This window comes from Cupressus sempervirens, chromosome 9 (assembly GCF_028749045.1).
Source record: "Cupressus sempervirens isolate cs-2001-9-10 chromosome 9, ASM2874904v1, whole genome shotgun sequence".
Lineage (NCBI taxonomy): Eukaryota > Viridiplantae > Streptophyta > Pinopsida > Cupressales > Cupressaceae > Cupressus > Cupressus sempervirens.
The window spans coordinates 659,846,714-659,874,614 of record NC_143126.1 but is presented as its reverse complement, the minus strand read 5'-3'; the positions used below and the strand labels follow the sequence as shown (position 1 = coordinate 659,874,614).

Sequence of the window (27,901 nt, the reverse complement as noted above, 5' to 3'; positions counted from 1 at the left end):
AAAATCAACAATACATTTTGTGAACTTATAGTAAAAAGTGATAAAATCTAGTTGAAAAGACTAAAAACAATTACACCCAAAAACAAAACATTTTTTAAAGTCTAAAAATATAAGAAGAATTGCCAACTATATATTATACTTTGTAGTTTAAAATTCTTAATAGTCTGTAAAATTATATTGGTCAAATTAATAGCATCGTAGAAGCATTATAGAACTCAATTAGATCATTCAAACAATAGCCTTCTTTCTCAATTAGATCATTCAAACAACAACCTTCTCTTAAGAACACATAAGATGAATCATTTATCACATTATTGAAAAAATTAAATAAAAGAACAATTATGAATTGAACTCAAAACTTTTCTAAAACCAAGCTCCATCATAAAATGTATTGTTCTATAATATAGAACTATAAGTTGTGGCATTTGTAAAAAAGTGCAGGTGTCTAATCTCGTGTCTAGTCTTAGTTTACACGTTTTGTAGTCACTTATAAATGTGGGACCTCCATTAATTAAAAAAATGGATATGATGACAACATCCCAACGAGACTCCCATTTAAAGACATCTGAAGATAGACGGTGTTATCCTCCACAACCCCTCCTTAGTAATTACATATGTTTGGATGGTCGTAGATAGATGGATTTCATGAGAAAGATTATTTATACATATGCTTTTTGTTTTCTATGGTTTAATGGTTTCCTTTCCTTTCTTTGAATGAATCATCAATAAGAACATGATAGTTTGTCACAGCCAATTTGATGGGCAATTTGAGCAAAAGACCATTTGAAAATTTCCAGCGATCTATCAAAAAATGCTAAAAAAGCATCACTAGTAACAATGGCAAAACTATTTCTGCTTAATTGGGTGTCACAGATGGCACCCTTGAGCCATAAACCACATTGCCACTGATACTGCCCTATTGTTGGAAATTTGTACAAATTATTTTATTATTTTTTCTTAATTTCATTTTTTTCCCATTAGGCGAGACTCATGTTGTAACATAGCTCTTGTTTATAATAGCTCTAGGCAATGTCAAATATAATAGAATTCTCATTTTCAATATGATTGGATTTTCTTTGATTTTCTTTGACATTGCAGGTGTGTTTACCTGACATCAAAAGAAAATATGTTTTTACAAACGAAATGGCAATGATAGTCATGCAGGTAAATAAATTCATTATGTTCCACAAACTATTTGGTAACTCCATAAGGTTAAGCAAGCTAAGTGAGAATGACACAATTGATGGATGGAATAAAAGGTTGTATAATATGTTATAGATTTGGCATGTGTTAGAACAATTTGGATATCTTAGACATCGAAAAGGACCTCTATGTTATCTTGTGTGCATCTTTATCATCCTAAATGGCATAACCCTATCACTACCTTTGTAAGCCAATGGGACAAACCTTGTTTAAAAAAATAGCACAACAAATTTGAAGCTCACAAAATGTCACATTATTTGAATTCCCTAAGCTATTTGGACAAGCCCCCATTGAAGGAAGTAAACCTTAGCACCAATAAATGAGTATGGCTGATGAGAAAATAGCCACAATTTGTAAAAGTGTTGAAAGATGTTATTTTAATCAGTAAATAGGGTACCATTGTTATTAGGGAGTCTTGGCAACTCAAATTAGGTGAGTAGAATTGGTAGTATAAGTTTTATTATTTATATTGACTATCATCTTTATTTCTAACATTTATATTTATTCAAAGTGATATTGACAATTGAATCTATATTTTTTTGTGAATTTATAGCTGCTTCATTAGGTCTGCCTTTCGTCCCACCTTTTCTTAAGGTGGGAAGGATGTCATTCTCCTTAAGGTTGTCTAGAGTAAATTTTGCAGTAGTAGGTTGCACTGCATTAGAATCTTTTTTCTTACATAGGAGAGGTGTTATCAGTGCAACACCTATATCTGTAAGTTGTCAAATAAATTGGTTCAGACACATGAAAACAATCTCTTGCAGACAAGATTCTGATATTATATTACTTTAATTAGTTTTTTTATTTGATTTCAATAATTGTTTTGTGTATTAATTTTATTTATTCTTCTTAAAAAGTTATTATCAAACTGATATTTGTTTAATCTATTTTATCTTGCAAGATGTCAAGATCATTTTTCAAAAGCTCTCAACTTTTTTGGTGAGATAGGAGCCAATGATTATATAGATGCTACTCTACTTTTAAGGCCAATGGAAGAAATACAAAGCTTTACCAATCTCATCATTGCTTGGATTCAAGCATCACTAGAGGTAATTGTTCATACACTTTATTGTGAAATTAACTATAATTTAAATTGTACATGAATCCAATTTAAATTTCAAAAGTATTTATTGAAACTAAAGGCCCAATACAAATGAGATATTATATCAAACCCTATTTGTAATTTATATCTAATCATACTTGTAATGCGTCATAAGCCAATTTTAATTTCAAAAGTATTTATTGAAACTAAAGGCCCAATATAAAGGAGATATTATACCAAACCCTATTTGTAATTTATATCTAATCATACGTGTAATGCATTCATAAGCTTAATTGTAATCTATGATAGAGATAAATTATAATTGTAATTTCTAATAAAATAATTTTAAGAGAACATTGTTCAATACTATTAAAATATTAAGATTTAATTATACAAAATATAACTTCTTCCCTTTTGAAATAATTATTTTTACATTTAAATAACATGCATAGCTAGATAGAAAGAAACAAGGAAAAAGAAGGTTGTAATGCAAATAGAAATAATTGACAATAGTGTAAATAAAATGTAATATTTTATCTATGAAAATACCCATGCATCAATTTTTTTATTATAATCCTAATATTTAAAATTGATCAAAACTAGAATTTTGATTGATTATTATCATTATTTTAGAATGACATGCAATAAAATACATTAAAAGGGGCTTTTTAAAAAGATTTATATTGCATAAATATATTTTATAAATTTTAAAATTTTAAAATATAATTATTTTAATAATTTTATTGTTTAGTTATAGTATATATTTAAAAAAATAAAAAATTTAGCTTTATTGTATTTCTTAGGACTAATTTTTTTGGTATTTTGCAGTGATATGATCTCATAATTAGTTTAAATTGTAGCTTGTTGAATGATATGTGGACACAATTTCCTCATTCTCTTCACATATATGAGGTTTCCAAAATTGTGGCCCTTCAGCAATAAAATAAAAATGACTTAGTTTGAAAAAGGGTAAGGTAAAGCATGGTAGATATTTTTGAACAACTTTTAGGAAGAAAACCCTATCCTCCTCATTCAAGGTAGGTTTCAAAATATGGTGGCAACGCGTGAAGTGCGAGTAAATAGTGGAGGCTTTTACAAACTGTAATAACGAGGTGAATTTGTTAGCTAAAGTAGTGAATTGCTACTGCACTTCTCCTGCAATGACTTGTCTTGTGCAGTGAGAAGGGACGAATATCCTCTCCATGTTGAAATATCACTGTCATACTGTTTTTGTGCCTTAATACAACCTGAGGGTTTTCCAAGAGTTTAAGACTTTTAGAATACAAAATAAAGTCTCTGAAATTTAAGTTCTGTTGACAAAAAATGTTGAAATCAACAACGACGATGATGCGTTAGTAACCCTTGTAGGAGGTGCAGTAATGTGTGACAATGCAACCGTCTAGGCTTACCAGAGCTAATTTATTTGGTTGGCACAATGAACCTTGGGTTTTGTTGTGGTTAATGAAATTAACATGCAAATTATGCTGTCACCAAAAAAAGGGGTTTCTAGCAAGAATTTGTACAAATTTTATTAACATGGGAATGCTAATGGTTTTTTCCAATAGAATAAAATGATTCTTGAGAAATCTGTTAACATAACTGCATACATAAAATATATAATTTGAAGATAACCTTACAATTCTACTTGTAGAGGTCATAGGTTGTAGGTTGCTTTGTGAATTTGTGAACCCAATACTGAATGATGGAAGTGTAAATAGACAGATAAAAATGTAACGCCCCGCTCGGGAACCCAAGAGAAATAAACCTAACATGTTACAATGTTTACTGAACTATTTTTTAAAAAAAAATTTAAACAACATCAAGATAACATTAATGCGGAAGCAACATAAACATACACATCAAATACACATTAGCAATTACAGATATAGTTTCAATTCCTCAAGGGTTCCTTTACGTTGAGTCACATTTAATAATTTTAAATTATTTAGTTTAAGTTTCAAGTACAACATCTCATGATCAAGAAATAACCGATACAAAATAGCATAAGCAAATGCAAAGTATAACTACTACAATAATAGTACATCCAATTAATAACATCCACTGCACATGTCGCAAGGTATGTGAGAATAGATACAAATGCATGATAACATATATACATCATCTGAAAAGAAGTCTCTGAGATGAGAAATAAGAATGATAAAGGTACATCTTCTGCAATGAACATCCAATAGCTAGCAATGTGAAGGGAAACCCAAATGGTAAGAAGAAACTACCTCCCGACCGCATGGTTACCTAGTCAGGCTTCCACTCCCATCGTACAGGGAAGATAATGAACGATCCACATACAACAAATCAAACATAAAACATTCCTAGGCAAGGTACCCCTAATAGCCAAAACTACCTCAAAGGTAACACATGCTACTCAAGAAGATAAAATAATCCAAAAGTAAGAACTCTCAATCTAATATCGACACCACATAACCAAACAACATACATGAACCAAGTATAAACCAATACCAAGATCATAAGATAAAGCCAACGAAAGATATCCACCTCAAGTCAAAAAAACACATGTCAAAAGAACATCATCATGAAACACCAATCATCATCAATGAAAGTAAATATCCACAATAAACACATCCAACAATAAGTACACCACCAGAGGTACACACAATCTACAGAGGAGACTCAGGCTACATACTAGGGAGTGTCATCACATGGTTGCTTGAGTTACCCTGGACTGATCTCTTAATAGACCCGGACCCTCAAGCATTGAGTTACCTGGACTGGTTACTCTAAACCCCGGACCCTCAACATCACACATGTGGAAACTAGAAGCCCTCTCAAAAAGATGAGGCAATCATCCCATTCCCATCCTCAGTCTATACAAGCACTCAAGGCATGGGTGGATCAAATATCTCTAACTTATCTTTTTAGTGTGTTTCCCCCCAAAAGTTATGTACCTAGACAATATTTCCTAAGAACATAAAACACGGTTGTGTCCCATACCACAACACCCATAAAGATCAAACTCGGTTCCTTAACAGGCAACTTGATAGTAAGATGGTTCTCCCATCCAAGTACACATAAATGCTCCACAAGTAAATCTCATAAATATAATCTCAATTTGAATCACAAGACATATCATGCCATCCAGCCACATAAGTGGTATAAAAGAAATTCCATTAAAACCTCCGGTGTACATCCTAGGCTGGTCAACACCTAATCGACTCTAAAATCCAAAAGCATAGATATTACAAACAAACAATACAGTTCATAGTTGGGTTTGATTTGAAAAGACACAATAGAGTCAAAAATAACATTTTCAATTTGCCTTTCAATGAACGTTTAAGTGTATAAGATTCTCAGTTTATCCCACCCAATAACCCATTTGACTATACGACTCAAATATATAAAGTTATGCTCATGATAAAAGTCAAATTTTCCTAAAAGAATAGTCTGAGTGTGCCCATTTATTTCTTCAAGTTATAAAAGTAACACTTTACTAAGTTTAATCAAGTCATGATCATTAACAATAATAGATAAGTTTACACATTCGTTAAATAACTCTCGATATTAATAATTCTTAATTAAATCAAATCTAATTAAGTTAATTAATAATCTTTTAAAACCATATTTCATTCTTTAATAACTAATTTAGTTATTAATAAAAATTAATAATAATATAATTTTAAAATTATATAATTAAAGTTTTATGTAATTTACATTTAATAATTTAAAAGTTTAATACTATTAAAATTTAATAAACCTAAATTATAATAAAAATACAATTTAAAATTAAAAATTAAAAAATATATATATATTAAAAACGTTTTAAGCCCGCTGGCTTTTAAAATCGGCCACAGCCCTTTTAATACTTGTGGCAGCTTCTGCCGTAGCAAGTTGCTACCGCAGCAGCAGTACATAGTACTGTTGTTGTTGCAGCAGTCACTGCTACGACAACAGCCGACCGCCATAAACGGAGGACAAGGGGGTAGTGGGTGGGTAAAACCCGCCCCTCCCCATATAATTAAATTTGTTTTTTTATAATATTTAAATCGCCCACGCCAACCCATGCATATATAAATATTTATTTTTTATTTTTTAATTAAATTTGAAAAAAAATTACTTATAATTTGGTAATTTTTATTTATTAAAAATTATGATATCTATCTCAAACAAATTTTGCAATAAAATTATTTTTAATATATATATTTAAAAATATATATTTAATAATCTTTACATTATTAATCTATAGGAAAACTAAGTTTGACTATTCAAATTTCTAATTAAAAATTTTCTTTTTATTTCAAACTTTTTTTTTTTTTTTTCAAATGGATATTCGTTCTTAAAATCTATTGAAAGAGGACGTTTATCTTTTAAATCTCAAGCTTGATTTCAATGTCCTATGGATTCTCGTATTTAACTAATTTCTTATTCAAATACAATCCTCTAAAATAAACTCAACGAAGTATTCATCTAAGCCATGTATAGATATTTCTCAAACAAGAACAATATTGTATACCAGAAAAAAACAACACATGCAAAAGACACGGAGCAAACAGAAACTTGAAGAGTGAAACCCACTATACAATCAAGCCACAAGATCCTACCTGGATCTGATGCTAACCTCTGACAACTAGATGCAATATCCTACCGCAAGCAAAATCTTTCAAGCCACGTAAAATTCTTTTCTTTCCAAACCCTTCGAGTTGCTCTCCATAAACCTGTGTGTGCAATAATGACCCGAAAACCCTCTAATATAGAATCTAATTACCTTTTAGGGTTTCTGTCACCACCACTTCTAAAATTATAATTATTTTATTTAATTAATTCTTTAACGCACAATTAATTTTCTTTTTAATTAAGATATTCTTTTATTATTCCTTTCATGCACATTAAGTGAATCACTAAATTACTTTATTTAACTTTCCACTAGACTTCGCTTTATTTAATTTATTAACTTTAATCTCATGTCCATTTTATTAAATATATCTTAATCAAGTTCACATGTTTTTATCTTTTTAATTAATTTTCTATATTTTGAACTCATTCATGCAAACTTAAATCTTTTTCATAAATTAATATCTTTTAACTTCTTAATTTATTTATTTTTTTGAACGTTTAATTTGATAAATATTTATTAACTTAAATAACAATAATATTTAGCATTTATTTAAAAATGAACTCTAAATATAATATTATCACGTTCTAAATTTATTGTTATAACTTTTATCTTCGAATTCCATTTTTTATTTATTTAATTAATTTCTCAATTAATTAAATATAATTAAATATTCGAAAAGTCATAATAATTTTCCATTAAATTAAATCATTAATTTAATCTTTTAATTAGACTTAATTAACAGAAAATTCATCAAAGACTCACAAAACAATATACGCACAAAATACTTATAGGTTTTAAAAAGGTAGACAGTCTGTTAGGAGTCCTCCTTGTAGGACAAGTATTATAGGCTTATGGCTAGGATTGGACCCGATCATTATCTTCCCATTCTCACCATTTGAGTATTTGTAATAAGGCACGCTCATCCTAGCAATTCAGGGAAGTCGATGCCCGGTACCTGCATCCTGCATAAAAGACGAGCATGTACATGTATATAATATATCTAAACTAAACAAACAATGGCAGGGAGTGGTTCATCGTGTAGATCCTGACTAGCAGGTGACTACGACTCCCTCCCTTAACCACATCAAACACGTCAGATAGAAAGATAAAATAAACACGCGCACCATACACATGCAAGTATGGGGTAAGTATCGTAAAAATCACAAGTCTAATATCAAATGCGTACATATAATAATGCATCTCTATAAAATACAACATAATCATCATTAAAGACATCATGCTAACATTGTTACAAAAGAAATCACATTTACTAATTGGGAATCATTAAGACATCATTAACGTGATGTGAAATGAAATCAACAAGTATATATGTAATCCAAAACGTGAAATAATATCATAATATTGTAAATCCAATATCTCTAAACTAATCAATGCATAAAATCAACCTAAAAGAATTTGACAATGATAATAGAAATGCGATCTAGGGGCAGGCACTACATCCACCCCCCCAGAATTAGGCTTACTCCTAGAAGCCCATTACAAAGAAACATGAATCAACACAAAACTAAGGTCCACGATCGGGGCAATTGGTCGCTCTATGACCATATTGTCCACAAAAGTAGCAATCTCCACTAAAGCCTCCCTGAGTTCCAGGTGCACGCGACTAATCAAAACTACCAACACTAGCATCCTGACTAAAAGCTTGAGGAACTTGATCCAACCTGTTGCACATACTACGCTTCCAGTTGCAATAGTTCCCTGACTGTGAACCACCACTGTTACCATGGAAGAATTTCCTTCCTGGCTTCTCTTGATTACCTTTAGAGAAGTTAGGAGAATTTCTAGAACTTCCAGCCCCTTGAGATTGGTTATCCCTCAATGCTCCTGAATAAAGTGACCCTCTAGCCTGAACACTTGGTAGGCCACCTTGACCCGAAGTCACACTTATCTCAACCAAAGTAGCTCGCAAAATTGCATCCTTAAGGGTTTTAGGTTGAAAAACCTTAACACCCCCAATGATGTTAGCATTAAGTCCTCTAATGAAATGTTGGACCATCAATGGTGAACTATCACTAACTCCTGCATAAGACATAAGCTCGAAGAACTTACGCTCATAATCCACCACAGTCTTAGTACCCTGTCTCAAGTCATGAAACTCATCTACCCTTTGAAGTTGCCACTGCTCTGATAGAAATTGCTCAAGGAAGTGTTCGTGGAACAACTCATGTGACAGTCTGCATATTTATCTCAAGTTTCTTCTCCTCCATATTCCACCAAATCGCTGCAAAGTGCTCTAAATGGGTGATGGCATATCTTGCTTTGATGTTGGAGTCAAAGTCTTGCATGGAAAAACATTTATCTAGTGCAATCAACCAATTCTCAACATCATATCCAGCACCTTCTCCATTAAAAGGTTTGATCTTGACCCGTAATAGGTCCTTCATCTGGATGGATTGGCTAGACCGCCTTATGCTCCCTAGGTTCCTCCCTCTAGGACTCATGGATCTATCTCTATCTCCATGCTCTAAATGATGAGCTCTATCCTGCAATGGTAGGCATGCTAGGATCTCCTTAACCAAGTCTCTAGTAATCGGTCCTTCTGTCTCAACATGATGCTTAACACTATCATCCTCTTTAGCCTCTTCCTGAGTAGCATCTCCTGAATGGACCAAGGAAGGAATACGGTGACTAACTCTCCCATGACTTCTACCACGTCCTGAGCTACGACCCCTAGCAATGGATCTAGAACCAGAAGTCATCTCTCCTACAACACCCAAACACAACAACGACATCTAAGAATCCAACATAGCCATAGGGTCACAACTTACTGACATAAAGCAATAATCCAAAAAAAACAATAAGTTTTCTAGTTCCATGTTCAGAATTTGTATTATTATAGAGTTTGTTGTTCAATAGTTTGGTTTCAAGTTTGATGTCAATATAAGTTTTTCGTTTAAATAGTTGCAAGTTTACTAATTGCTCAAGTGATGGCGCACATAATGCCCAGAGTTCCCAATGTTGAAACTCAGGCTCTGATACCAGATGTAACGCCCCGCTCGAGAACCCAAGAGAAATAAACTAACATGTTACAATGTTTACTGAACAATTTAAAAAAAAAAAATTAAACAACATCAAGATAACATTAGTGCGGAAGCAACATTAACATACACATCAAATACACATTAGCAATTACAAATATAGTTTCAATTCCTCAAGGGTTCCTTTACGTTGAGTCACATTTAATAATTTTAAATTAATTAGTTTAAGTTTCAAGTACAACATCTCATGATCAAGAAATAACCGATACAAAATCGCATAAGCAAATGCATAAGTATAACTACTACAATAATAGTACATCCAATTAATAACATCCACTGCACATGTCACAGGGTATGTGAGAATAGATACAAATGCATGATAACATACATACATCATCTGAAAAGAAGTCTCTGAGATAAGAAATAAGAATGATAAAGGTTTAAGTTGAAGGTGTAAGTTGGTAATTTGTGGGTTTGAATTTTAGCTTGCAAGTTGATGAATACAAAAATGTTGTATTGTGATCTGTGTAGTTTATTTACAGCAAACTATTAGGCTTTTGTAAACTTGAAGGAATAGTTTGAATTGATTGAAATTGTTTCTTAGTGGAATGTTCTTTATATCTATATGAATTATATTTTCAAATTGTGGTTGACAAGAAAGAATTACACTGATTTTTTTGGCACTGTAATTGCAAATTAGAATTGTTGGACAACTTTTTACAAATTTCACAAATAATTGCATATTTCTCAAATATTCTAAAAGTATCGGTAGAACTCATTGGACCATGTGGTTGAAAATAAATACAAGTGTATAATTTATATATATCAAACCAACCCACCCGGCGAACTCCATCGAGCATTAGAGTGAGGTTCCCTCTTCTACATGAAGAATTGGAAGTCGAGCATCCCGACAAGAGCTCTTTCATTATCGTGAAGATGGTCAAGTGAACCATTATGCCTTTCTTTCCATTCCTCCCCCCCACCCCCCCTAAAGGTGGATTCTCTACATAACATGCCCATGCACAACTCCCTAGCATTTTATAGGCAAGAGTGAGCATGCACACTAGCATTTGCTAAGGTATGTCAAGGATTTTCGCGCCCCTAGATATGTGGTTGAATATGGGTTCTCTTGGCCTTTAGAATAGTAGGGGATTGTGGTGATTTCGAGCAAACAGATACAACCATACTCAAGAAATGATACAAAACCATGCCCAACAACAACACATTTAGGCTAAGGGGCACCCTACATGCATATCGAGGTGCAAGGCAAGCTAAGGCCTCGTTTGGTTGTAGGAATTGGGTGGGAATAGGAAAATCTAAATACTCGCATTCGCCAATTTAACATTTGTTTGCAAAATACAAAATGGGAATTAGAATTTGCCTATCCTGATTTGAACCCAAAATGAGCATAGCGAAATTCCTAAAAAAAGATGGAATAAGAATCCCTTATTCTTATTCCAATTTTTAATAAACCCAATTTAATAGGTTGTCAGGTTTGTGACTTTGTCATTTGATTGTATTTTGCTACTCAAATGCATTTTTCAACTATTTTCTCTCTTCATCATAAGATATAAACTACGCCAACATTATTTAATGTTTAATACATGTATTTTTTTTAAATGACAAAAAAGACTAATATCATATTTGATATATTTTCTAAACTTTCATAAAAGTATCTTTACAAATAAATCTTGTGTTTAGTCTTATAATTAAAACTATTTTGAAAGAACTTAAATATCATATTAATGATCTTGACTTATTTGTATTTTTTTATTTTCTTTAATTTTTTAAAAATGATTTTAATTTTGATCTTATACTCATTAAAAGTGGTATATCTTTCACTTATAAAGTCAATTTTAAAAATAAAATAAAGGCTAATTAAAATAATTTGGCTTTTTAAAAATTATAAAAAAAAACCAATTTTTATAAATAAAAAATCGTGTTTATTTAAAATATTGCCAAACTAAAAAAATTAATTTAATTATTAAAATTTTAAAACAAAACTTATTCCAATTCCTATTTCAATCATTGCAACCAAACATAGAATATGCATATTTCGACTTGTCTTCCAGGTTAACCAAACAGGTTCATATGATATTTCATAACTTATTTTAAGAATGCACAAATACCAGAAGAGAGCTTATTCCAGCATAGATGAATGCTGAATTTGGTAATTCTTTCAACCAAATGAGCCTTAAGCGATGCATTCAAGGGATGAAGGCGTGTGCAGACAACTGGTTTAAACCATTAATTGTGTAGATAGAGAACTATAGGTCATAAGCCATAGAAAAGTAACAAAAGAGTTCAAATATCATAAAAAAGAATTCAATTTCAAATGCAGAATCAAGACAGTGTGAGGAATCAAAATAGTCAAAGTTCGTTGGTGGTCTGTCAATCATTAACAGCTCATGCATACACAACAGGCAAATCATCATGAACAACCCATGCAGAATCTTGATATGTTGTGGGATATAGATGTAAACCTACCCCTATGGGCAAGTGGTCCTTGCCTTTACTTATTATGATAGGTAAGGAATTGGATCTGTGCTCACCCCTGCTTCTAGCTTTGATGCTTCTTTCTCAGTAGGATGTCGATGATGGTGCTAGTGAGGATGCTAGCCTTGTTATTGCATTTGGATTTTGATCTCTACAACACTAGAGTAGTTCTGGAATTGCATGCACCTGGGTACGCTTGAACGAAAGGATTTGTTGGTGGATATGTAACTAGAGAAATTGGTACAATGAGCAATAGGGATGGACCTGTAGCAGCTCTTATAGCTTATCCTAGAGACGACATACTTGACGATTGTATTTTTGGCATCTAGCGATGACGAAGCTTCTTTAGTTTGTGGGGATCATGTTATATCATGTACAATGGTGGATCATGTTATATTACACTGAAGGGCATGCTATGAAGGCTTTCGTTACTCGTATGTAAGCTACAGTTAGCAGGGTAAGTCATGGAGGGAGGCATCTTTAAAGTGCTTCCCCATTTTAGCTTCTTTTGTTAGGCTCCTTTTATTATGTTCAGTTGTATACACACTCACTAATGCTAGGACAAGACTTATGGGAACATGTAAAGATGCCTCCACATGTGTTAGAGGTCCATCACTTGGTCAAATTTTGCTAGATGTAGAGCCCATTTGATGCAGAGCCACTATCTCATCCAGCTTTAGTGCCTGTTAGAGATTTAGTTAATCGAGCCCCTTAGGGATTTGATTTATCTAATCCCAGAACCAATTGTTTATTTTGTTGACATGGACCCAACGACAATTTGATAGCCAATTCAAGAGCAAATCAATTGAACCCATGCATGCATACCCCCTATATTGATGCAAAGGGCCCCCTTTCATAGTATTGATCTCGACTGGCCACTAGTATAGAATCTATATTTTGTTGATCGCAGGGTGGGGACAAATAAAGATATAGTGTTAGGCACAATAATAATGAAGGGTTAGCAGTCTTGAATGATTATGGCATTAATTGAGGATCCTGTAGCATCTAAGGAAAAAAAAATTATTGTTAGTTATTAGGTAGGTGCTTCAGTGTAAAGGATGGCTCTACCACTAGCAGGATAGGATGGGATTCAACTAGAAGGCCCTATTATTTTACTATTAGGATGAAAGGAAGGTTCAATCAGCCTAAATATGCAATGTGACTAAGATCCATTAGTTTGTTCTCGCAACACCCATTCCATTTCAAGGGCGAGCATTAAAGCTAGCATTCTTACTGCCTATTCATTGACCTTTCCCCTACCCTCAGTATCCTTCGTGGGCATATCCAGCCCCTAAAACTTTAGGATAGTTACACCCATTCTCCTCACCCCCCCACCCCACTATTTTAAGGGGAGGGGAGGGCAGTTTCATATCCTCTACTCCTAGATGAAGTTGATCTGATTCCAACCCAACTAGGGTTTACACATGTATACCACCATCAATATTGGGGGCAACAATAATTGGAGGTGGGCTAGCAAGTTAATACCATAGGATGACCTTAAAATAGTAGGGGCTTTGTTGTTGGTTCCAATGTTAGGACTCCTAGGGCTGCAAGACAATCAGACAAAGCCAGCCAGTGACTACCTCCCCACCTAGCAAGCCAGTAAGTAGTAACTCAGTTCCTCTATAATGAGTAGTTCTCGTCGGAAGTGAGTAACAAGGTAGCAAGCCAATTATGTCTCCTCAATTTCCTTTGTAATGACTCCCTTATTGGTCAGGCCTGATAGATAATAGGGCCTTATCTTCACTCTATTCAGACCCTACAATTCAATGGGCAGCTTGAGAAAGTGCGACTCCCTAGGTCAACCTCATAAGGCCTCCTTTATTAATGAGGGTGGCTAATGAACCAAGTTATGGAACCAAATTTTGGTTAACGACCCCTTGATTTCCTTTGCTAACTACTCCTTTATTGATGAGGTTAGTTGATTTCCCTTGACCACTTTTGTTTGCCTTTAAGTGCAAAGGAACTTGGCCACTTAGGGCCCTTCCTGGTAGAACAACTTGAAGGATCTTAACTCCTAGCCAGTAAGAACATAATCTCTTTCCCACTGACTGTTAGCAACTTAACAACTATGCATCTTCATAACCATATACCCCCTAGCATCTTCCCTATCATTGAACAGACCATGTCATCGACCAGAGTATTCATTAGACCCAATAACTTCATCACCAACATAACACCCCTTAGCTTCGACACTTATTCTTCATATAACCAACATGCATATGATCTGTGCTCTTCCAACTGGGAGAGGGAGATAAAGATAGATGTGCTCAACCAACCAGTCTCCCTTTACTTCAATGACCCCTACCATGCCGCTTATATACAATGATTCTCTATTTTAGAGTCTATGGACCCTAAGGTTGGAGTATATCACATATATGAGAGGGAGACCTACTTAGACCTACTATGCATCTTCATAACCATATACCCCCTAGCATCTTCCCTATCATTGACCAGACCATGTCATCGACCAGAGTATTCATTAGACCCAATAACTTCATCACCAACATAACACCCCTTAGCTTTGACACTTATTCTTCATATAACCAACATGCATATGATCTGTGCTCTTCCAACTGGGAGAGGGAGATAAAGATAGATGTGCTCAACCAACCAGTCTCCCTTTACTTCAATGACCCCTACCATGCCGCTTATATACAATGATTCTCTATTTTGGAGTCTATGGACCGTAAGGTTGGAGTATATCACATATATCACATATCTGACATGAAGAAATTAGGGAGACCTACTTAGTTAATTCCAAGTTAGAATGCACCCTACACAGTTGGACTAAGTACATTTTGGGTTCTGGCTATGGTTGTCTATAAGAAGTAGTGTGTTGGCTAGGGCTTAGGAGTTCTAGGTTTCAACCAAGAAGCTACCCTCATACCTAATATACAAAATGCACAAGGGCCCAAATAGACCAATTGAGGTGAATAATAGGGGCATCCTACTAATATGATAGGGGTTGGTAGGGTCCTAAAAATTAAGTGCAATATGGTAGCGATCATTTCTATCATTTATAATCCCCCTTCTATTATAAGGGGTCATCCAAAAAAAAATCTATATGTCCTACAAAATTGTAGGGGCCCTCTGCATTCACTCACACACAACCTAATTTGAGTAAGTTCATCGCCAGATAAATACCTAGAACCCTAGGGACTACAATTGGAAGGCTAAAGGGGTCACCCTGTGTTGAGCTGTCATTTTGCATGATGCTCAACGACAGGAATCCTTTCAAACTCCTCTCTTGAAAAGCTAATCCGAGGATCAACTCCAAGGTTCTGGGGAATCTTGTGACCTACTGGAATCCGCTTAGTTGAAGATAACTGTGAATGTTCACAAGAAGCCCTTTGTTGGTTCTGATAACTTCGGATAAGATGTAGAATTTGCTTACTATCAAATGAATAAAACACACAAAAGAACTATGTTTTTGTATTTTCTATTTTTAATTATGAATTCCTAAATTAACCAAGTGTTTGTAAAAGCAAATAACAAAGATAGGGTAATAAGAAGTTAAAAAAAAAACATGAAAAGTAAATCCTAATAGACATAAACTATGGAAACAACACGTTTGCAAATTAAGCTTTCAAAAAGATCGGTGGGTAACCAATGAAAATAGGAGCAGTGCTTCCTTAATTCCATTGATGCAATTGTCAATGGGAATTCAGTAACCATAAGATGTTTCCCTTTTCATCAAATTGCAAGGCCACAAAAAGTGTGCTCATGCGAGACAAAAAGCTATGCAGGAACAATATGATGATCTCTTCTCGAACTAAGTAAGTTAGCAAAATTTGTAGACCCGTAGCAAACACCAGAATTAAAAGATCACACAACTAGAAACAACGCAATAAAATTTTGGCTCAATTACATCCCATGAACATACATTCACAAAATATAACACACTTAGGCAAGAACGACTACACTCCAAATGCAAGCACCAAAAGCATATATTATTGTAAAAATAACAACGGCCAGGAATACATGTTACATTCCTGAATTTTTAAGAAATAATCTCCTCAATTTGTGTTGAGAGTGAGAGATATCTTTCTACAATCATATGCTTCTAAACTAATAAAACAAAACTATTTATGTACAAAAAACTATTAAACTAGTGCTAAGTAGGACTCCATCCATGTTTATATCATTAACTGGATGCATGAGCCTTTACATGTCACAAAACAAAGAAAGCATGAAAGAATAAGAAAGAGAAAGCCTTGAGATGATGTAGAAGTGACTAGAAGTGGCAAAAATAGAAGATCCATCTTCACTAGGCGTTTGTAGGAGTTAAATTATTGTTAGAATGCGTTTTTGATGCATGGAAAGCTCTAAATTTGGAACTGGCAATTAACTGTCAGTGCACTTCTAAATTGCTTAAAACTTGTGGAACATCACTAAAAAAGGCACACCAGTGCACTAGCGCACCTCGGAAGCAAGTTTCCAAAAAATGCAAAATTTCACTAAGTGTCAAAATTGAAATTCTGGCATCTGGGTTTTGTTCCCCTTTATACCAGAGCTATGTCTAGGTATTTGCCCTTGAATTTCTTGATTATCTCAATAACTTGAGCCGCATCTGGAAAATCTAAGGCTTCATATTTGTCTTTTACTTTCTGCCTGTAGTTGCCCACCTCGATACGAGCCTCAGCAAAATCTCCAAGTTTTACATCTAACTCTAGCAAGGCTTCTTCTATTCTAAATGCTTGTCTAATGTCATCATCATTAGTAGCTTCCTCAAAAGTTCTCCATAATTGTTCTACTACAACTTCTACCTTTATTAATTTTTCTCGTGCATCATCCTCAAAAATGTCTAAACAAGCATCGCTATAATGCTTCTCAGCTTCCAAAATTTCCTCTTGGGTTTGATCCTTGAGCCTATGAATCTTCGCATGTAGTGTCTCCATTACTTTATTGCCATCCACAATCTTTTCTATCTAATCATCTATTTTATCTAATTCCTCAAATGTATACACTTTCATTAGCATTTGATACCTTTGGCCTTTAATTGCTTATAATGCTTGCAAGTCTTTCCCCCAGGTATGTACTTCATCCATCAGACCAAAATCTTGATTCAAAATGGCTACTAGCCTATCCATATTCTCCTGCATGGCATGTAATAGCTTCAAATTTCCTTGAATGATCTATACACCTTTCTCTTCAAAACTTTCTCTCCACTGTTGACAAGTTTTCAAAAATGGGTCAAGGTTGATCGTCTCCTTATCTCTTTTCTCCAATGTTGCATTTAAAGTTTCCTCAAGATGTTCAGGGTCTAAGGGACCAAAAACTTCCCTTAGATATCCCTTTAAGATCTCATTTTGTCACCGAAGTGTTATCAATTCTGCCCCATCCTATTCTAGGCTCCTGAATACCTCTTTCATCCCTATTGTAACCATCAGCGTAGCATTATCCAAGGTAGGTTTCCCAAGCATAACCTCCTTGATCTGATAATCTCGTGGAGTCAATTCTTCAACATTTGAATGCGGAGGAGGGATAGCCACATGAGCAAACAAGTCCTGGCCCTAATCACTCATAATGAAGGCTAATGCCTGTGCATATTTTGGTGGTGACTAAGGTTTCCTCAGAACTTCAATTAATTTCATTTTATCCTCCTCTTCAGTAGTGAATTGTTGCTTCTCATTTCTTATTAGTTCTTTCCTTAGCCACCTTGGGATATTTTGTAGTGGGGATTTTCCTTTTGAGGATGAAGGATTTAACTTGGCTATGCCCTTTCCCTTATCACTCCTTTTTGGAGTCTTCTCCTTTTGCGAGTTTTGCGAGAGATCTGCACTTGGAGTTCTCATTTTTGTAGAGTCTACAGTCCTCACCTTGGTGTCTTGGGAAGTTTGCTAAGGTTGTTCACTTATCTGCTCTTCTTCCAACACTTCCTTGGTGGATACTTGCTCTCTCTCTTCCTCTTGTACTACTTATACATGTTCTTCTTCATTATTTGGAGGAAGGGGAGTAACTGAACCTTTATCCACACAAAATGTACCATGATGTGGTGATGGTGGAATTATTTCAGGTCCTTGTATCTGAGGTGGCAATTGACTCCACTCCTCCTTTTGAAGTTGATTAGTTGGAGTGTCAACTATCTTGTCCCCCACCAATTCAGTACTGACAGGCATGCAATCAAAATCTGACATCTCAAAGACATCAATGCCTTCCACATCCTGCTCATCTATCCACTATTGCATTTCATCTTCCGATATTGTAGTTTGAAGAACCTACTCAAGAATAGGTGGTGGTGTGATTGTGGAGCTTCTTCTCCTTTCTGACTCTGTAGCTCTTGTGAGACATTAAGTTCTCTAGTTCAAAGGTAAATTATCCTCTTCATCCTCATCATCCTCTTCTTCTACTTCTTTTGGAATAGGTTCGAGGATTGATGGGAAAGGAATCACTTTCCTATTGACCTTTTGTCTCCTCTTTACTAGAGTCTTAATCTTTCTTCTCTTCTTAGGTGTGGAGGGGGAGGCTTGTACCTATTTCTAAGGTATTTATTGGGTTTCCACTTCATCTCCTCCTTGTCCTTACTTAGTGGGTGGCACTTGAGGATTGTCTTGGATCTCTGTAGTTTCAACATTTTCTGACCCTTGTACATTTTCTTCTCCAGTCTGTTTAGGTGCCTGAATTTCTCCCTCTTTTGGTTTGGCTTGTTGAGGAGAATTCCTCTTCCTTTTCCTTTCTGAGCCCAATAATACCCAACTAGTCTATCAAGTTGGTGCATCATTTTTGGTCTTACTGGTGGCTAGGCTGTAAATGTAGGCACTGTGACCTTCGCTCCTTGACCTTTAGCTGGGCAGGCTTGAGCATGGAAGACCACTATTTCAAGAATTGGATCAAGTTTGAAAGGCCTCTTGATCTAATCATTTGTCAATTTGATGACATGCCTTGCCTTGTGATTAATGTTCGAGTTCTCTTCTTTGTCAATCTCAACATTCATTATAGGTCTGCCACCAATCTTATCCCTAATAAACAATGGATCGAGAAGATTCTCTATATCCTATTGCACAATATTCAATGGAATCTTGATCTTCAAAGCACTCTCTACTAGATACAAAGTCATCCTACAATAATCCCTTATACGGACATCATAGTCATTTGTTGCATTCATCCAATGATGTTCAAGGGCATCTTCATGCTGAAATGTTTTACCTGCTAAGTATTGCACTCTCCCAATGTTATCAAAATAAGGCCAAGGGGAATTATACTCATCCAAGGGATACTGATCCCATTCACATTCAAAAGATGGAATGTCTTGCCTCCGGTCCACCCTACAAGGTCTTATAATCATAGGCCACATCCAACATATTTTGTGCTACTTTCTAACTATGTCATATGCAGACAAGAGTTGTCAAGAGATCTCCAGGAGAATAAGTCTATCACTGGGATACCTAGGGAGCTTCTTAGGGTTGAGAGTTGTACCCGCTACCCTCAAATATGTAAATGTTCAAAACTGGATGTAGTAAGCTCCGACTTTTGATATCTTTGCAACTGCCTCTATTGACATCCTCTTCGCATAATCCCCCTCTACAAATTGAATTATTGTGAATATGAAAGCATAATTTACAATCCTATATTCCTTGCTTTTATCTGAAAGCTTCTTCTTTACCAGTTGAAGGTATACAATGTAAGGCCATGCATTTGCATCTTGCATGCTACCTTTCTTATAGAGCCCTAGATAATATGTCGCCCTTGTAGCTAGCAAGTACACCAAGTATGATGTCATGTAAAAAAAATTGTTGTTCTTCTTCACCACCAGTTTCTCACCCAAGTTCTCATTGAGAGTAGAAGCCCAATCAAGTGGCATCTCTGCTTTTTATATCGTCTCAATAAAATGCACCATAAAAATGTTTAGGTGTCCAGCTACCAGAAAACCCATAACTCTACTTAAGAGTATGATCAAATATCCAATATCTTCCTTCATATAACCTCTTGTCATATCCACTCTGCCTTCTTTTCGCCCTAGAGGAGTCTTCTTAATGAGATATGAAGGCTAGATGATCTCAGAAGCTTCATCTATATGTTCCCTATACCATCTCTCCGCTTGTTGATAGGTTAATCTAAAGAATTAATCTACTCTTGGGAGATGGAACACCTTTTCAATGTTCTTGGGTCAGAGATCGAGGATGATCTCTCCCGTAATGCTCCTAACTACCCTTTCTTTAGGAACTTAATGCTCTACGAGTGTCATAATTAATTCTGAGGATTGCACTAACACTGGATGTGATGCTGCACTGACAAGCCCTGATCAGATCAACACAGATATCATCTGAGACCTTTCTGTGAGTTGGTTGCACAATGTCAAGAATGCACCCAAATCTGTGTGACCTAAATTTGTGTCCTAGATTTCTGAGTACTCATCCTAAAATTGTGATTTTGTAGGAACACCTTGAAACTTGAATACCATGGGCTTTGGGACCATCTTTTCTGTAAGGGAGGACGATGAGGACGCCATCGAATCTACACAAAAATATGTTCATTAGTCTAGAGTTGAAGAAAAAATGATTAAATCAAACCCTAAAGGTGACATGATCAAAATCCTAAAAAACCTAATTGTTCAAAATCTCTTAAAACCCTAATTTTACACCTTTTTTTGCAAAAAAGGGCACACCTGATAGGTGCACCTAGTGCATCTTTTGTTAGAAAATTTCATTATAGAATGTGGGGTGTGCATCACATCACTTAAGACCATCAAATTTTTCTCATTTAAGGTGTGCAATAGCACACCTCATGAGATGGGGTTTTACTTAGTTTTTAAAGGTTTTTTCAAGTTTTTTAGTGGAAAAATAAGGTGCATAGTAGTGCACCTAGGTAGGTGCGCTACTACGCATCTTACTTAAGGTTTAACACTTAGTTTTGATGTCTTCAAATGTGAGTGCTAGGCGGGAGGATGCACACCTCAACTGGTGCGAGAGTGCAGTGTGACAGAGCTTGGAGAACATAAAATGAAAGAAGTAGGAAGGAGAAGGCAGGGGGTGGGGGTTATATAGACCCCATGCACCTTTGGTGCTACGCAGGTGTGCATCTGCGCATCACCAAAGGGGAAATACGTCTCCCTTTTGTAATCTGGCGCACTAGCACACCAGTTGAGGTGCGTTGGTGCACCTTGCTTTTTGCAAAAAAGGTCTTCTTCCTCAAAAATTTTGTTTCTTGGTTTCTCAATTTTTTAGTCAGGACTTGCACTTGACCAAAAACCCTAAAAAGACTCGGACCCTGGACTAGGGATCTGGGAAGCCAAAAAAAATAAAGTAGGGGGTCCCCATTTCTAGTAGAAATGGGGTGTGCGTTGTGAGACCACAACACCCTGCTACCCCAACTAGATCATCCCACCCACCCCAACCAAATCACAACTCTTTATGGTGATCAATCAATTCTAATCATTTTGACAAGAATTGGCAAGGGTCTTATTTTCAGGGGAGACTTATTTGCAATCCCACCATCGGATACTGGCATAGGGTTCATAGGCTACTTGACCATGTGCCAAGTAGTCACATTTTAGGTATGACATTATTTCATCATAGGACCCAGGTCTCTAGTAAGTTTAGGTAGTGAGGTAGGTTAGTCGGTAAGCTTAATCATGTCTTATGTTTATGTTGTTAGCTAAGACAACCATCGTTGTGTCTTAGGTAGTTTAGATGGGAAACCAACCGAGGTGTAGATGGGAACCGACCTATGTATATAAGTTAGGAGGTGTAGATGGAAACCCGTCTAGGTCAGTCTATTCGATCATAGCACCAACCAACTCAATAGGTGAGGCTTATTGCCCGTTCTCATAGTTAGTTGGTTTAGTTGTACCCTTAGCTAATGCTGATACATCTTTATACATGTAACATATGTCATTTACAAGTGGTGTTATTGCCATTGCTCCGATTATTCTGACGGATAACTTGATTTTTATATCTATTTGATTCCCCTACCTTTTTTAGTGGTAATGGTATTTATGAGATTATTGACTTACATAAGTATTGTTGGTTGATCCATAGGTGTAGGTAGAACCTTTGCTTGCATTGCTCTTGCCATTTTCCCGCCCTAAAATTCTATGAGAAAAAAAAATAGTAATACTGAGGGTAGCATCGGGTAATGCCCCACGACTATAAGCCACTGAAGCATGCACATATTTATTCAATTGAAACTGCCCATTGAATAGTAGGGGCACTACCTATAGCCAATAATATTACATAAAGACCAAGCCCAGATGCATAGTTCGAACCAATACAACAATGCCTATACTAGAGAGAACCCTTTGCATGGATCTCAAAGCACTTTGTGCATGCAAACAAATAGATAGGGGGTGCCCCAATCGAGGCCCACCCTATAGTTTTCCATTCTTCTAGCTTAGGATTAATGCCACTTGCTATAGTAAGGAATATTAATTAGTCAATTAATACGCTCATAACAATTGATGATTCCCTTTAATAAATTCCCTTATTAGTCAATAAATGCCATTAGCTTGCTTCCTGACCATAATCACCCTAATTTATGGACACAGAACCCTTTGGACATACAAATACATAGCTTATATGTAGTGCCACAGGTAGATCCCCATTTGGATCTATACAGAACTCAGTGATGTTGCAGGGTCAAGCATTGCTACGATATGAATTGAGTGACCTACTGGGGTATATGGTCTCGTAGTGTCTTATCTGAGTAGTAGTCCTTTTGACTTCCTAATATGTGGTTCTATACGTAACATGCCCCATAGAATAGTAGGGGGTTATTTATGTGGGCAGTTTTGCACAATTATTCATTGCTCCTAAGCAATTATCCAGCCATTCTGGAAGGTGCTAACCTTGAGAATAGTAGGCATTATATGTTATTTTTTCTTCATTTTCTGAACAATTCTCCTTTATGATCGGGGCCAACCTTGAGAATAGTAGGCTTTATCTGCTATTTTGCTTCATTATCTGAACAATTCTCCATCATGGAAAGGGCCAAACTTGATAATAGTAGGCATTATCTACCCATATAATTGATAGGGCATCCCCAGTAGGGGATGCTGCTTACTATTCTAAAGGAGCATCCCTTGTTACATAGTAGGGGTCATTGCTAAAAAGGTTTCACTTATCCGTTGATCCCCTTAAATTATCTAAAAAGGGGCAATAGTAGGGGTCAGACATCATTTGAAGGGGCTGAATAATTATCCGTTGATCCTAAGCCCTTGAGAATAGAAGGGGGATGTTGTAAGGATTTATTATCCACTTCCTTATAATAATGTTTGTAGTCGAACATAGCCCACCTCTATATATCCCGGGGTGCTGAATATAATTTTAGGGGGCCTAAGAATTATCTGTCCATTATTTCTATTGGGTGAACATGCATGCTATATGCACTCAATTATCTATTGTTGGTTGATTGAAGAGGGGTCAAGGACCTACCACTCCTAGTTACTCACCCATGCAAATGACCTATCCTATTGAACACCCCATGTTGGTGATGCCCAGAGTGATTCCCAATTCCAACAAACAAAAGAATGTAGTTGGTTGGTGATCAGAGGGACTGGGTGATTAGAGTCACCACTTTGCTTAATAGCATCCAAAATAGTTCAGTGCATGCAAAGGCATATTCCTTATGGAAGAGAAACTAACAATTAACTCAGGTGATCCAATAACATTGACATCCTATTGGGCCAACAACATAAGATCCCTAGTAAGCACCACTCCCCCTCTGAGATTATTCAACAGAGACATGGGCGGGGTAGATCTCTTGGAAATATGACTAAGTAGGACAAGTTAGAGTTGCCATTTATGGAAACTTATATATCAGGATTAGGAGACACAACTTACAAATAAAGGTCTCATAATCAGATACCAAAAATTGTCTAAGTATCAGATAATTTTATTGGTAGTATAGAGACGGTTTTGGCATGTGTAGTCTACAGAGTAATATTTGGCATGTGTGCACTTGAAGATTGTTAGTATAGAGTGTTCTGATGATGTGTGCAAGAGTGCAGTATGATATAGATAGTATGACATTGGATAGAACGATTTCACCAGTAAAGGCAATGAACAAAGCAGAACAAAGCACATCAATAATTTGGTATTTACGGGTTAAGGAATTATTTTGGTGACAAAAAAATTACTTAACTAATTAGGGATGATATCCTAGGTCTTAAACCTAAGTTATCAAGAATTAATTTTTTATTATGCCAAGTGTGTGAATGCTTGAAGGCCAATAGGACAAGTTTTGTAGAGAGGAAAGGTATAAGTAAAAGATAATGACATGTGATGTAATGTGGCAAAATGTGTAATATGTGAATATGTTGAATATGATATGCAAACTTATGTGAAAGCTATGTGAGGAATATATGATGCAAATTCTAATGTATAATCATAGATATGCGAAGTACAACATACAATAGTAAAGAGGTTTTTATATCTATCTCTTTGTATATAATAATTGCATTGTATAATTGCATGTTTGGGTAGTGGGCTCATCTTGCATACATTTTGTATTTGTAATACCAACTCCTAGCATGGCTGAAGCAACTCCTAATAGGGTTGAGGGTTTTAACTAGGCCTAGTCCTCTAACAAGGACCGAGACACTATATGTACTCCATACACTCCTAACATATCCTTAACTAGATTCTTTTGTCTGGTGGATCATTTTGCGGGTACCATCCCCACTAGGGTTTTCCCTTGGCTAGGGTTTCCCTAGTTAACAAAATATGGTGTTATGAGTTCTTCTTATGTATGGTTATATTTACTATTCAACATTGTTGGTTTTCTTTCATATGCATGTTATAAAGTAATTAACAATATTGAGTTGTGGGCAAAAGTTTTTAGAATATCTATTCACTCCCCCCTCTTAGTATTGTAGAACCAAAATCAGTATGCAAAGAACATTAACAAATGAAGTAAACATTCACAAACCAAAAACTAAATTCACATATATGCTTAGACAAAGAAAGCAAACAAGAAGTGCAAACCTCACAAGAGAAAACAATCCATGCTTTCTTGATTCTGTAGATGTGTCCTTTTGCTGTGGATGTATGCTCAAGATGCTCAAAAGTTGCTTCAATGGAGATGGGTAATGGCAAATTGGTAGCTTTTTGAGCTCTCAATTTGGCATTATAAGGGTAATATTGATGGCTTTGGTTCTCAAAATAGCATGGTAACTTTAGCTCAAAGATTGTTGATGAAATGGCTTGGGATGGGATTCAATTTATAGGCTAAGGGGTAGAGGGATGGAGGGCTTAGATGCAAGGATGGATGAAGGCTTAAGGAGGGCTAAGATGCACTCAAAGGAGAGCACATGGATTGTGCTTGTTTAGCACCAATGGGAAGGTGACACTTGTCACAAGGAGGATGAGTGTGAGAGGGTAGGGTTAAGGGTTGGTTAAGGGCATGATGAGTGGGGTTGAGTATGTAAGAGGGATGTAAGAGGAATGAGTGTGGAAGAGGGAAGAGTGTGGAAGATGGGTGTAAGAGTCATGAGTGGGCTTGTAAGAGTCTTTATGTTTTGTAAGAGCACTCATGACTTAGTGGTTGGGTTTTTTTTGAGGGGAGACTTTGGTTTGGATTAGGAAAGTCTTAAACTTGTTTAAGGAATGTGACAACATTAGGGGGTGGATTAGGCTTGGGTTTAGGATTAGATTAGGGATGTTAGAGATGTGCAAGTGGATGACATTAATGAGGGTGGGTGAGTTAGTGGCTAAGCTTGGTTAGTATGGGTGGATGGGGTGGATTAGGCTAAATGGAGGATTAGAGATAGGTTAGGGGTTTTTGAATTTGAGGATTTCATTTATCAAATAGATTTATTTAATAAATGGGGATTTTTGGAATTAGATAGAAGAATAGGATTTAATTGATAAATAATAGATTATTTGGTTTATCAATTAGGACTATAGATGATTAATTAAATTAATCAACTAGGGGATGACAAAGGATTAATTAAATAGAAATTTAATTAATAATGCCTTTTTAGATAACTAAATAGGATTACTAAAATAGTGTAATCAAATTTAGGTGTCTACAAGTATTACTTATTTCTAACAATTAGTATTAGAGCCCAATTACTCAGAAGAGGCTTAACAACTTGAGTAAGATCCCTGTGGATATGGAACAATTGTAGAATAATCTTGAACAAGCCCTTGAGCAGATCGATCTTCTTACTAAAGAAATAGACATCTTGAAAGAAAGGTATGAAGATGCAAAATATTACATTGGGAAATTGAAAGATAAGATTGATCATCTCAAATCTAGAAAATAACCTAGACAATAGACAAATGATAGTAATGAGGTAGCAACCTTAAAGAAAGAAAATGAGATTTTGAAACATGAGTTGAAGATTGCTGAACTAAAACTGAGTCTAAAGAAGGATGATAGAAAGATTGAATTAGATCTGAAATCTAAGAATGCATATCAAAGATCCCATCTTTCTAAAGTAACATTTGAATTGGATTCTATCAAAATAGAGCATACAAAACTTGAGAAGTACAATATTATTGTGAAAGGAGAATTGACCTAGGCTAAGCAATAGTTAAAGAAGATATATTCTAGTAGTGAGAAAATTGATGAACAACTATTCTATCAGAGATCTTCTTATGATAAGACATGTCTTGGATATCTCATTGGAGAAAAAATAGCAAATAAATCTGAAGCTACAAAAGAATTAGATCTAGTTGTTGAAATCTTTAAACCTAAGAAGAATGATCAGAATGAAATTGAGCCAAGTAAATTTGATAAAGTACCTAAAGAAGTTGAGCAACAAAATCAACTCGAGAAATGTGATGAACCCAAATAAACAGTGCAAGTTGAACCACCTAAAGAGGTAAGATATGAATTAAAAGGTAGATGTTTTTTATGTAATGAAGTTGGTCATGTGAAGAGAGATTGTATAGGTAAGTCTTTGAAACCTATTACTAATTTCTATTTTTATAATTGTCATAGTTCTGGTCATAGAGCAGTTGATTGTAGGAAACCTAAGTTTGATATTAATAATGGCAATAGTAGAATGTTTAGGGATACTAACCCTACAGGTAATGGAAGATAGAGATCCTCAAGTAGATCTAATAAAGGAGAAGGAGCTAATAGAACAAGGAGAAACATTACACGTTACAAGTGTAACAACTTTGGATACATTGCGAAGAATTGCAGAGCACCAATCAATCCGAATGGACCAAATCAGAGGAGTACACTTGTATGTTAGGTATGCAATAACTTTGGTCACATTGAAAGATTTTTCACAATAGATATGAGGAACATCAACAGGAACCCAAACTTTAGAATGAACAACAACAAAAATGACAAAAGGAATGACAGTATCAATAACAGTCAGAAAGATGCACTCAAAGAACATGTTGAAGAATTCAAGAAGGTATTTGTGAAGGAAAAAGATCCATCAAGTTCACATGTGGTATTAGAAGAACAATATTTTGATGCACTTGATGAGAGATTGAAGTCATCCATTGTGTGTGATTCATCTTATTTGAATTAAGCACTTTCCCATTGAAGAAAAAACACCAAAAAGAGAGAATAGAGGTTAGAGATCAAGTTAGAAGTTGTAAAGTTGGAAGAAGGAAAAGTAGATTGTAAGGAAGCTCTAGTTAAGAGCACAAGTCAATTAGAGATTGCATG

The 27,901-nt window shown here is 35.3% G+C and overlaps 1 pseudogene; it reads left to right on the top strand.

Moving 5' to 3' along the window:
• LOC149540472 (26S proteasome regulatory subunit S10B homolog B-like) overlaps nt 1–27,901 on the top strand; it is a 131,672-nt pseudogene that overhangs the window by 1,476 nt on the left and 102,295 nt on the right.